Here is a 13,466-nt window from a genome sequence, read left to right as displayed (position 1 = left end):
CTCCGTCAATAAGGATCCTGCGGACAAAATGGTTAGAAATGAAAAGAGTAATAACTAAACCATTGTGATGAGGATCCTGGATATCAACACGATCGTCCTCATCAAAGGTTATGACTTTTCCTTCAGAGACACTTGATGTTCGAATAGGTCTTTCTCCATTATCCATTTTAGTTTCCTTTGCATGCCTTTTAGCTACTGAGAAGGATGTACCACAGATGTCTGATCCTCCAGAAATAAAGTTTATTACTTGTGCATCTGCTGGAGGGGTCGGAGCTTTCTCAGGGATCCTTTCAGGATCCTGAGTCCTTGACCTTTTTCTACCCAGCAATTCTTTTAGATGCCCCTTGCTCAACAAGTATCCAATTTCCTTTCTCAATGCAATGCATTCTTCTGTTAGATGCCCAAAATCTTCAGGGTATGCACACCACTTTGACTTATCTTTGGTTGCAGCTGGTCTGTCATTTTTTCTAGGCCATCTGGCTTTATCACCTAGGTTCTGCATCGCAAGGATTAGTTCATTGTTATCAACGGAAAAACAATATTCAGAAATTGGAGGATAATCCTCATCATCCTCTTCTTGATCAACAGCATGCACGTTCTGGTTATCAGATCTGTTATAGGATCTGAACTTGTTATTCTTAAACGAGGATCCTTGCTTCTCTTGCTTTAAGGATCCTGCTAATCTCTCCTGGATCCTCTTGTCATCCTCTAGCCGGATGAACCTGAGTGCCCGGGTTCTTACCTCATCTAAGTTCCTGCATGGTGTCATAACAAGATCATCATAGAACAATGATTCCCTAAGCAATCCCATTTTGAAGGCCTCAACAGCCGTGGCTATATCCAAGTTAGGAATGTCTAAGGATTCTTTACTAAATTTGGTAATGTAATCCCTTAATGATTCATTATGACCCTGGGTTATCCTATATAGATCACTAGTTAATCGTTCAAATTTTCTATTACAAAAAAACTGATTATTGAATAAGTTAACTAGATTAGCAAATGAGGTAATAGAGTAAGGGGGAAGACTTAGCAGCCATTTGAGAGCAGATCCAGTAAGAGTGGATCCGAATCCCTTGCATAGGCATGCTTCCTTTAACCTTTCTGGAATTGGATTGATCTCCATCCTCTCCCTATATTGTGCTATGTGTTCCTCAGGATCCATCGAACCATCATACAGCTTCATGGTTGGCACATGGAACCTTTTGGGTATCTTAGCATCACAAATTGGTGGTGCAAAACGAGATATCTTATGGCTTCCATCTGCAATCTTCGGGATAGGTTTGACCACTCCTGGAACACTTGATATCATATCCTTCAATTTTTGCAACTCTCTGGCCATGGCATGGTTGATACCTGTATCCTGCATGAATCCATGGTTAGTTGTAAGAGAATTATTAAAAGTGTTACCTCCCATCGGGTTTAAATTAGGAACACCGGATGTGAATCCATATTGCTGGGACTCTGGAATGACCGAAGGGCCAGTAGAAGCAATGGTCTGCATCAGAATAAAATCTCCTTGATGGACATCGGAACTTCCTGTTTGCAAACTCCTCAAGGATCCTGGCATCTGGAAGGATCCCTGAAACTGGGATGATCCTGGAACAAAGGAGGATCCTTGAACCTGGGATGATCCTGGAACAAAGGAGGATCCTTGAAACTGGGATGATCCTGGAACAAAGGAGGATCCTTGAACCTGGGATGATCCTGGAACAAAGGAGGATCCTTGAACCTGGGATGTTCCTGGAACAAAGGAAGATCCTTGAACCTGGGATGATCCTGGAACAAAGGAAGATCCTTGAATCTGCTGCGCTCCTGAGTATCCTCCTGAATTCATGAAGGATCCCATATGCTGAGGATAGGATCCTGCTGGCTGGAAATATGAACCTGATGCCTGAGTCACTATTGCTGATCCGTGGTGCACTCCTTTTGGTCCACCCACATATTGAACATCTGGAACCACTGATGGCTAAGAAGTAATCACCGGAGTATCAAAATTCAAAGATCTGGGCACCAGTGGGGAATGATCCTCTGCCGCTTTCTTTTGTTTCTTGAGATCTCCGATTTCTTTGAGAATCCTTTCATTGGTCTTATCCTGTTGCTGTATATGATCCTTCATCTGCAAAATCAAAGTAAACATGTCACTAGTAGTGGGAGTGTAAGAAGCAGAAGAAGTTGGAGGTTTGGAGAAAATGGGAGTTGGTTTCTTCTCAGCATTTTTCTGAGATCCAGCAGGTGGTGGAGGCAAAGGTGGAATGCCCTGAGACGAATTGACCGCAGACATTGCAGTAGAGGTATTCTTCAATGATGAATCCATGTACTTGTATGCAATGAACCGGAATGATCACCAACAGAAAAACTTCTTAGGAATGAAGCACCAATTGCCCCACGGTGGGCGCCAAACTGTTTTGGTCAAAAATCTAATGAGGATAATGCAACCAAACTCTTAGTTACGGGGAATGATGCTTGAAATGAAGAACAATAATAAGGATCACTTCGATGTAAATTGCAGAAACAACACAAGGATTTATACGAGGAAAAAGCCCTTGATCAATGAATGATCTCCGGCATAAAAAACATCGGGTGATGGAAACTACCGATCACCAAGCTCAAATAAATCAATAAATGTTTACAACTTCGGATAGTGACGAGCTAGGTACAAGGATCACTATGGTTAATGGTGTAAAAGTGTGTGAAAACTGTTAAGTATTCGCTGAAAGCTTCGAGAGTGCAGTTGTACGAGAGTGTATGTAGCTGAAAATGGCTAAGTGTTCTAAAAATAGCTCGTCACCCCTTTAATAATAAAAGCTAACTAAGCTAACAAACTGTCCGACTTTTGTGCCATGCTCCCACATTCTCCACAACGTCCATTTCCATTCAAACGTGTGCGAAATACCCGTGGAATATTCCATAGTAACGTTGCCAAGACCAAGTCAAGCCTATTACTCCTGCAAAACAATACAAAACATAAACAGCCAATCGTTAGTATGAGGATCCTTAGGGTGATCCATGATCCTGATCCTGAAGCTCTTCTAAGGATCACCATCTGTCACAGAAGTAAGGATCACTATTAGGATAACAAGTAAGGATCACTAATTGTTAGAAAATCCTCCCCTAACAATAGCCAACAGTAACGAAATTGTCAGCCACTTTTACATGAACTGGTCCCGCCACCTTGAACTATCCCTGGATAACTTGTGCTCCAGGCGGGGTGTTTAAACCCAATTCGTGAGAAAGGTGAATACCTTTAAACCTGTGAAGGGATCAGGATCCCTTAAACGTGAGAGAGGGGGCCAATCCTCTAATCTTTTGAAGTATCCTGAGTGTGTATCCTGGAGCTATATTGTCACACCCCAACCAATGGCGGAAACATCGGGATGAGACGAAGTGTGAAGATTGCTAGAGACATCATAACGCTATTTGTGACAATATTTAGAAAATCCAAATTTCATTTCATTTCATAACTTCAAATAGTCAACATTACAAGAAATTCAAATACGACAAGTTTAACAAAACAACATGATAACATAACAAAATTTTGATACAACATTTTAAACCCTAACGTCTATATGTGTATCTAGGCATCAACGCTACTTCATTTCATAGCATCATCGTCCTCAACCTGTAACATGTTTAAAATAAAGTTCAATGCAAAAGCAAAGGCGAGTATACAAGTTTGATACGTACATAGCAAAAGATAAGTTTGAACAATTCCTCATAGCAAGCATGTGATTCAAGATAAACATTTAAATATGGCATGTGTCTAACATATCAAACCAAGAAAACGCAATATGCTCAAGACATAACCTCAAGTTTACGGGCGGGTCGTTAATCCTATAGCGCTACATATGTCAAGGTTTGGCTCGTACGAAGTTAATGATAAGTTCAACACATAAGAATAACCCAAGTTTAAAGTATCAAGTCATCACGTATACAAGCATGTTATAGGAACGTTCATGTGTTTAACAAAGTGTTCATGTGTAAGTTAATAGGTAAACATGTTACACCCCAAAAGTGGTAAAAGTAAAAAGGGGGAAATACGAGTATACTCACAAAGTTTGCATATGTTTTCCGATTATCCAATTGTTGACGAGTAGAGATTTAGAGTCCGAATGTATAAGGGTTAAGGTTCAAGTATGTTTAGAGTCGAGATTCGGTGTTTAAAACAACATAAAAATAAGATATGAGAATAACATGGAAAATAATCATTTAGTACATATGATGCTTGTTCTTGACACTAGGAAACTCGAAGGAGTTTAGATGTTTTCATGGAACAAGGTTCCATTAGAATCGTGACAAGTTATCATAGTCTAGGATGATGTAATCTAGTACCCCGACATATGAACACTAGTTCATCATCAAAGATTCGATTATTCGAATAATATATTTAGGTTATATAATATATGTCCAATAGTTCAAGCATGAGGTAGAAGATTAAAATCTTCATTTTGGTACCTCTAAATGTCATAGAAGTCATGTAGGAGGTAGGAAGATCAAGTCTTCCATTTAGGCACCTCTATGTGTTCACCACTACACTTGATGTAAAAAAAACAACCAAGGAGGGTCATGAACATACAATAAAGAATAAGAAATATACACACTAACTAAGAGAAATCATCAAATCATGTGAGGATTGTATGTTTGGACAACCCAAGTTGTTCCATAATCACTCATGTATCAAAGACAAAGTTTGACATGACTTGTGGGTTAAAAACCCTAAACAAAACACCAAGTTTATGAGGTTTAATCCTCTGATTTTAAATGTCTCAACCTTGTTTTTAAGCTTAGCCAACCATGGGATAAGTTGTAAGCATTAGGACATAGGTATGAGATGTGTTAGACACAAGTTGCATAGGTTTAAACAAGTTTTTGATGAACATAAAAACAAACAGAAAGTTTATGGACTATTTCGGGGCATTTCCAGGTCTGATTTCTCCAAGGAGAAGTCTAGGAATCGAACCCCATGATTATACAAGCAAGTAGGAAAAAGAATCGAGTGAATCGGATAAGAATTGAGTGAGTTATGCTCATTTTCGTGAAGGGGTGTCAATCTACTCGAACCCTTGCTTTCAGCTACGGTTTGGTGGATGTTTTGGGAGTTTTTAGGGTTGCAAAAGTGGTAGGGAGGCTGGTTATAAGTGGTATTTATAGGGGGAAGGATTAGGGTTTCAATGGGTTGGGCTTTGGAAGTGTTTAGAAGGGGTTACACCTTGAAACTAGCCCACAAAACCCAACTATATGGGGCTGAATTTTGCTGAATTGGGCTGCCATATTTCTTTATTTTTTTTTATTTTTTTAAAACATTATAATGAGTAATTTTGTTAATTAAGTTGTGTAATAATATGCAACAATGTATCCCCTAACTTGTAAAAAGGTGAAATATGAAATAAAACATGATTTAACTAGGTAAAAAGTGTAATGTACAAGTTTTATTTACGAAGCAAGTTCCGTATTTTACAACGATTACGATGAAAGAATGGTTATAAGAACACAAGATTTCCAAAGATAGAATTTCACGTAAGGTCTCTAAATGTAGGAAGTTTGAAAACGCAGGGCGTTACATATATCCTGTAGCATATTCTGCAAATCAACCTTAAACTAAGGTGGGTGTTAGCTTGGCTAACACCCCTCCGATGCTTAAGTTAGTATTGGGTTCAAATAAAAGAAATTATATTTAAAAGAGACATAATTCATACCATCTTGAGTTAGAAATTAGATTCTAAACTCACTTGAAATAGGCTTTGAGATATATAGCATTCCAGGATCTTGGTAGTATATCCCCCTCCATATTCTTAAGCTGGTATGCTCCTTTTCCGGATTCTGGTCCAATCTCATAAGGTCCTTCCCACTTTGGAGCCAACTTTCCATCAGTAGGATTCGTAGTATTCTGAAAAGCTTTCCTTAACACCCAATCTCTGACTTGGAACCTTCTAGTCCTTATATTCTTGTTGTATGCTCTGGATATCCTCTGTTGATATGCTGCCATCCTTAGCTTTGCTGCATCTCTTGTCTCATCTATAGTATCCAAATCTTGACATAAAGCTTCAGGATTCTGTTCAGGATCCTGTAGGATAGATCTTGCAGTAGGTATCGCCATTTCTGTTGGGATTACCGCTTCTGCCCCAAATACTAAGGAGAAAGGGGTTTGGCCAGTTGCACTCTTTATTGTTGTTCTATCGGCCCACAAAACAAAGGGTATTTCTTCTGCCCATCTTCCTTTTTTGGCTCCTAGTCTCTTTTTCAGGTTGTTGACAATTATCTTGTTTGAGGATTCTGCTTGTCCATTTGCTTGAGGATGTACTGGTGTGCATGTGATCATTTTGACTCCCCAACTCTTGCAAAAGTCGGTAGTCCTCTTACTTATGAACTGAGAACCATTGTCACAGATTATCTCGGCTGGTACTCCAAACCTGGTCAGGATATTCCTCTTTATGAAGGATACCACTTCTTGGTCTCTAACTTGGACAAATGCTTCAGCTTCAACCCATTTAGAAAAGTAGTCAGTCATTGCTAGCATAAAAACTTTTCCTCCTAGAGCTTTTGGTAACTTTCCTACTATATCCATTCCCCACTTCATGAATGGCCAAGGGGAAGCTATAGGATATAATGGTTCAGCCGGTTGGTGCAATATGTTGCTATGCCTCTGACATGCATCACATCTTCGAGCATATTCTGCAGCATCTTTCTTCATTGTCGGCCAATAGTATCCTGTTCTCAACACTTTTGAGAACAAAGATCTGCCCTCAGTATGGTTACCACAATCCCCTTCGTGTATATCCTGAAGCACTTCCATGGCCTCAGGATCCTTCAAGCATCTTAGGTATGGACCTGCAAGAGATTTCTTATACAAAATATTATTTATAATGGTGAATCGTGATACCTTCATCCTAAATGCCTTAGGATTTTCGTCTTCAGGAATGTGTCCTTCCTTGAGATATCTTATGACTGGAGTCATCCAGGATCCGGTATCCTTCTCAGGATCATGACCAGGATCCTGAATGCTTGTTACCTCTTTATCCTGAGCTTTGAAGGGATCCATGGCAGGATACAGGATATGAAGTATCGGTATTTGGGTTCCCTCCGGTATCCTGACTGATGATCCTAAGTTTGCCAAGGCATCCGCTTCAGCATGATCCTCTCTTGGTACCTGTTCAAGTGTAAAAACATCGAAATATCCTGCTAATTTTTTGAGAATATCGAGATATTCGATTAACTTCTCACCTTTAAGTGCATAGGATCCATTAAAATGATTAGTGATTAACAAGGAGTCAACATATACTTGCAAACTTTTAATATTCATGTTCTTAGCCAATTCTAATCCTGTAATCAAAGCCTCATATTCTGCTTCATTATTAGTTTCAGGAAATTCACATCTAATAGCCTGGGGTATTATGTCCCCCTTTGGCGATTTTAGTAGTATACCCAATCCTACTCCTCTAACATTAGATGCACCATCAATATATAGTGTCCAAGATTCTATATTTTCTCCAAGTTGTTGCACTTCTAGGTCTACTTCATTTTGAATATCACTACTGAAATCAGCCACAAAGTCTGCTAGAGCCTGAGACTTTATAGCATTTCTAGGTTCATATATTAGATCATAGGCACTTAATTTTACTAACCACTTAGCCATTCTACCCGACATCTCAGGTTTCCTAAGCACATTCTTAACAGGATAATTAGTTTTAACATGAATCCTATGTGTCTCAAAATAATGTCTAAGCTTAGTTGATGCCATAACTAGGGCTAATATCATTTTCTCTAGATGAGAATATCTAGTTTAAGCATCTAATAAACTTTTACTAACATAATAGACAGGATACTGCTGACCTTCATGATCCTTTACAAGGACAACACTTACTGCATTCCCTGATACTGCGAGATATAGGGATAATGGTTCACCATCCTCAGGCTTCATTAATAGAGGTGCGGTTGAAAGATATTGCTTTAATTCCTGTAGGGCTGCTTCATGCTTTTCTCCCCACTCGAACCTCTTATTCTTCTTCAGGATATCGTAGAATTCCTTGCATTTTTCCGAGGATCTTGATATAAACTGTTTAATGCTGCTACTTGCCCTGTTAATCTTTGAACATCTTTCATATTTGAAGGTGACTTGATATCCAAGATAGCTTTAATCTGCTCCGGGCTTGCTTCTATCCCTCTTTTAGTCACCATGTATCCTCAGCCTTCTTGGATTTCACCACCATGTCATCGATGTACACCTCCATAGTGTTCCCCAGTTTGTCTTTGAACATCATGTTTACCAATCTTTGATACGTTGCACCTGCATTTTTCAAACCAAAAGGCATAGCAGTATAACAATAAATACCTGTTGTTGTCATGAAGGCAGTATCCTCCTGGTCTGAAGGTTCCATCTGGATCTACTGAAATCCTGAGGATGCATCCATGAAGGTTAACATTTCATGGCCGACAGTAGCATCCACCATTGAGTCGATATGAGGCAGAGGGAATGGGTCTTTAGGACAAGCTTTGTTCAAGTCTGTGTAATCTACACAGAGTCTCCATTTCCCATTCTTCTTTTGAACTACGACCACATTTGCTAACCATTTGGGGAATTTGACTTCCCTAATCATCTTGGATTTCAATAACCTTTCAACCTCCTCCTGTATGATTGCATTTCTTTCAGGAGCAAACTTCCTTCTCTTTTGTTGAACGGGCTTGAAAGACCTGTCAATCCCAAGTTTATGAGTTATAATATCTTTCGATATACCTGTCATGTCTTCGTGTTTCTATGCAAACGTGGATATCCTGCATTTCAAAAAGTTAGTAAGCTGATCCTCAATATCCTGAGGGATACTGGTTCCTACGAGCACCGAGATATCAGGATTATCCTGATCCAGGATAATTTTCTTCACATCCTGCTCCGAAGCTTCCAAGGTATCCCGGGCCCGCGTCTTTAATTGCTATGCTTGATTAGGCTTAGTTGTTGATTTCATCGAAGATGAGTAGCATTCTTTCGCTTCCTGCTGATCACTTTCAACCTTGACAACTCCCCAAGGGGTAGGGATCTTGATGCATTGATGATATGTTGATGGCACAGCCTTCATATCGTGAATCCATGGTCTTCCCAGTATGATGTTATAGCAGGATAAGGAGTCCATCACACAGAAGCGTTGTATCGAGTTGACCCCTTCAACGTATACTGGTAACTTTATCTCTCCTACAGTATTTCTAGCTTCTCCACTGAAACCAACGAGCACAGTGGACTTCGAAGTAATGTCCATCGGAGATACATTCATCCTCTTCAACGTTTCCAGCTGAATTATATTGAGAGAACTACCGTTGTCTACCAGTATCCTGCGTACAAAATGGTTAGCCACATATAATGTTATTACCAAAGCATCATGGTGAGGATCCTGAACAGTATCCCTGTCATCACTATCGAAAGTGATCACTTTATCAGTTGTGAGGGTAGTCATGCTGACTGGTTTGTCTCCCCTTTCACTCTTAGCTTCCTTTGCATGCCTCTTAGCCGCCGAATACGAAGTCCTACAAATGTCGGATCCTCCTGAAATAAAGTTAATTATCTTGGCATCTGCTGGGGGTGATGCTGCTCGTTCAGGATCCTTCTCGGGATCCTGCCCTTCTTCTTTTTTCCCAGCAAGTCCTTCAGATACCCCTTGCTTAACAGGTAACTTATCTCTTTCCTTAAAGCAATGCAATCCTCGGTCGTATGTCCGAAGTCTTTATGGAAGGCACACCATTTAGATTTATCCTTCCAATCAGCTTTCTGCTGGTTCTTTCGAGGCCACCTAGCTTTGTCCCCTAAACCCTGCATAGCATACATTAACTCAGGTATATTAACAGAAAAGCAGTATTCAGATAAGTCAGGATATTCTTCAGGATCCTCGTCTTCAACAGCATTCACTTTCTTGTTATCATTCCTGCCATATTGCTTGGAGCGATATGGCTTATATGAAGATTCTGATTTCCTGTTAGTTGATTCATAGGTTGAGGTAGAATTCATCCTCTCCTGCATCTTCTTGTCATCTTCCAAACGGATATATCTCAAAGCCCTGTTACGAGCTTCGTCGAGATTCCTACAGGGGTTCATTACAAGATCCTGATAAAACTGAGAATCCTTTTGCAACCCCATCTTAAAAGCTTGCACAGCTGTTGCACCATCAAGATGTGGGATATCCAAGGATTCTCGACTGAATTTGTTCACATAATCCCTCAAGGATTCCTGAGGCCCTTGAGTTATCCTGTAAAGATCACTGGTTAGTTTCTCAAAACTCTGGCTGCAAGAAAACTGACTATTGAATAAATTAACCAAATGAGCGAACGAGGTAATTGAGTGAGGAGGGACATTTAATAGCCATTTTAAGGCTGATCCTCTCAGGGTAGACCCAAAACCCTTGCACAAGCATGCTTCCTTGAGCTCCGGAGGGATAGGGTTAATCTCCATTCTTTCCCTATACTGGGCAATATGCTCTTCAGGATCCATAGTCCCATTATACAACTTCATGTTGGGAGTCTGAAATCTTTTTGGGATTTCAGCATCACAGATAGGATATGCAAAGCGGGATATCCTGTGGCTGTCTTGGGATACTTTCGGAATTGGCTGGACCACCCCAGGTACACTGGATATCAGGTCCTTCAATTTCTGGAGCTCCCTGGTAAATGTTGACGTCATACCTGCATCCTGCAAAGAGCCATTGTTGTTAGTATTAAGAATATTATTATTTGACATATTACCGGTCTGAGGATTTTGGCCATATCCTGAAGCATATCCTGAACTCCTCACAGTCGACATCCTGACCGAGGAGGGTATCTTAGGGGTATGATTCTAAGAATGGCTTGGGACGATATTCCCCCTGTTGTCCTCAGTGTAAACTGCGGAACTGAAATTCAAAGCCCTGGGCTGCATAGGAGTGACAGTTTCTTCAGCGGGTCTACTCGAGCTAGCTTTTAAGAGTTGTATTTCTCTTAACAGCATTTGATTAGTTTCCTGTTGCTACCTCATTTGTTCCTGCACACTTCCAAGTAAAGTTAGAATTTCATCATTAGAGGCTAAAACAGGAGCAGATCCCTGAACACTTCGAGTAGGGATAACATCTTGAGATTGTGAAGAAAATGGCATCCTTGGAGGAGGTGGTGGAAGCACCGAACCGGTAGTAGCAGAGGTTGCAGCAGACGTAGTGGAGGAGCTCATGTTTGATCTTGAGGCCATTGTAAACAATGTGGCAAAAAGTTTTGAAAATAGAAAACCGATTAACGATTTTACAAAGATTTTCAGTAAAAGTAGCACCACTTGCCCCACGGTGGGCGCCAAATTGTTTTGGTCAAAAATTACCTAAGTAATTAAGTGATCAAATTAGTTAAGTGAGGTAGTGTGCTAAGAGAATGTGTTCAAATATATGTTAATTAAGTTGTTTGTAAAAACAGTTTCAGGATACGGCTCAGGATATAGAGCTGTATCTATGATCAAACAATGAGCAAAAATGTAAAGAGTGACACGAGATATACGAGGAAAGCCCTTGATCAATCTAGATCGTCGGTATAAAACCTCGGGAGCTGACAATCGCAGCTGCCTTGTTCTTCTATTGCTTTCAACTTCAGGATACAATGCAGGATATGATGCGGATCAACTAGGTGTTACAATGAAATTTGATTACAAGTGTTTGTGTTTAGTGATTGCTAGAAGCTAGAGAGTAAAGTGTGCGAGTGAAAGTGTGTGGAAAAAGTTGTGTCTACCTATGATCCGATCAATCCCTTTTATAGTAAAAGAAACTAACAAACTATCCTATTATTCCGGGATACTTTGGAATATTCCATTCTGAACGTTGGGGGCTGCTTCTACTCGTTTTCCATGCTCATATTAACCATAATTCCGGGATTTAAGCCTCCATGACCGTTGGAACATTAATATCTTTGACCAGCTCCCATGAAACATGCCTTTCTTCAATGACGACCGTTAGAAGAGCTATTCTTCCGCCATCAATGTCCTTATCCTGACTAATTTGAGCAGGTCTTCAGGATAACTTGGTCCTCATGAACGTTAGTCCCTTGTAACCAACGTTTACAAGCAAATCATTAGTAATAATCAGGATACTGGCCCAGGATGTTACCAATATCCTGGCCTAGTATCCTGATCCGGTATCCTGATCCTGTATCCTGATCCGGTATCCTGATCATATACAACTAATAAAAAATCAAGATACAAAGTCAGGATATGGGCTCAGAATTTCACCCATAACAATGCTGATGAACTTAAGGAATGCCAGCACATCGAAAGGGGGAGTCTGAAGACATTCGTTTGAAGGAAGCATGTTAATGCTGATAGAAAGAGTAAAGCCCAGAGACTGATAAACACTGAAGATGCAAAGACTCGACACTGAAGACTCGTCAACATCTGAGGGGGAGTCTGTTGGTGCATGCTTCTGTCGACTTCGTCTTATATCGAGTCTTGTATTTAGATATGTTAGATCAGGGCACGTTGTATGAGAAAATAGAAATTTTAGGTGTTAATTAGTGTGATTCCGCTTGAAAGTGGTGATTCCGCTTGAAATGTCTTGTGACTGTTTCAAGCGAAATCACATCTATATGATTCCGCTTGAAATGTTATTTGTCCATTTCAAGCGAAACCCCCTTGGCTATAAATAGGTTAGTTCAAGCGAAATCATGTAACAGTTGTGAATTCGGATACCGAGGTGCTGCCGGTTTTTCCAGTGATTGTATTCAGTGTTGTATCAATCAAATAGTGGTATAAAGTGATTTGCAAGCTGTTTCGAAGTTTGTTTCTTAGTTTCCACCTCTAAAACAGATAAAAACTCCTCTGAACGACTCGTTCGGGTCTGAAAACGATCCTACACAATCGACGCAAGCCACTATAATTCCAGGTCGGTGACAAAGTACTCTTGAAAGTTTCTCCTTGGAAAGGAATAGTGCGGTTCGGAAAGAAAGGGAAATTAAGTCCAAGGTATGTAGGACTATTCCCAGTAATCCAGCGAATAGGACCAGTTGCTTATCGTTTACAACTACCAGAAGAGTTAGCTGGGGTACATGATGTGTTTCATGTATCCAATCTCAAGAAATGTCTATCTGACGAATCCCTGGTAGTACCTCTTCAAGATGTGGAGGTAAATGAAAAGCTGAAATTTGTAGAGAAACCACTGCAGATAGAGGACAGAAAAGTCAAGTTTCTTAAGCACAAACGGCTAGTACTAGTCAAAGTCAAGTGGGATTCGAAGAGAGGACCGGAGTACACTTGAGAAGTAGAATCAGAAATGAAGCGGAAATATCCTCATCTATTCCAGTAAATCTCGAGAACGAGATTTTTATTAAGGTGGGGAGGATGTAACAGCTCTCACCAAAACTATTAAGTTATTATTTTATTTGTCTAATAGGAAACCCTAATTAAGACCCCCAAGTAATCCTGTATAAACCCTAAAATTTTCAGAACAATTAAAATCAGGATCAGGGCCCCTAAAACTCAAGTGGGGATA

The sequence above is a fragment of the Helianthus annuus genome, chromosome 17 (assembly GCF_002127325.2).
Source record: "Helianthus annuus cultivar XRQ/B chromosome 17, HanXRQr2.0-SUNRISE, whole genome shotgun sequence".
Lineage (NCBI taxonomy): Eukaryota > Viridiplantae > Streptophyta > Magnoliopsida > Asterales > Asteraceae > Helianthus > Helianthus annuus.
The sequence above is the reverse complement of the archived record's forward strand: the minus strand, read 5'-3'. Positions refer to the sequence as shown.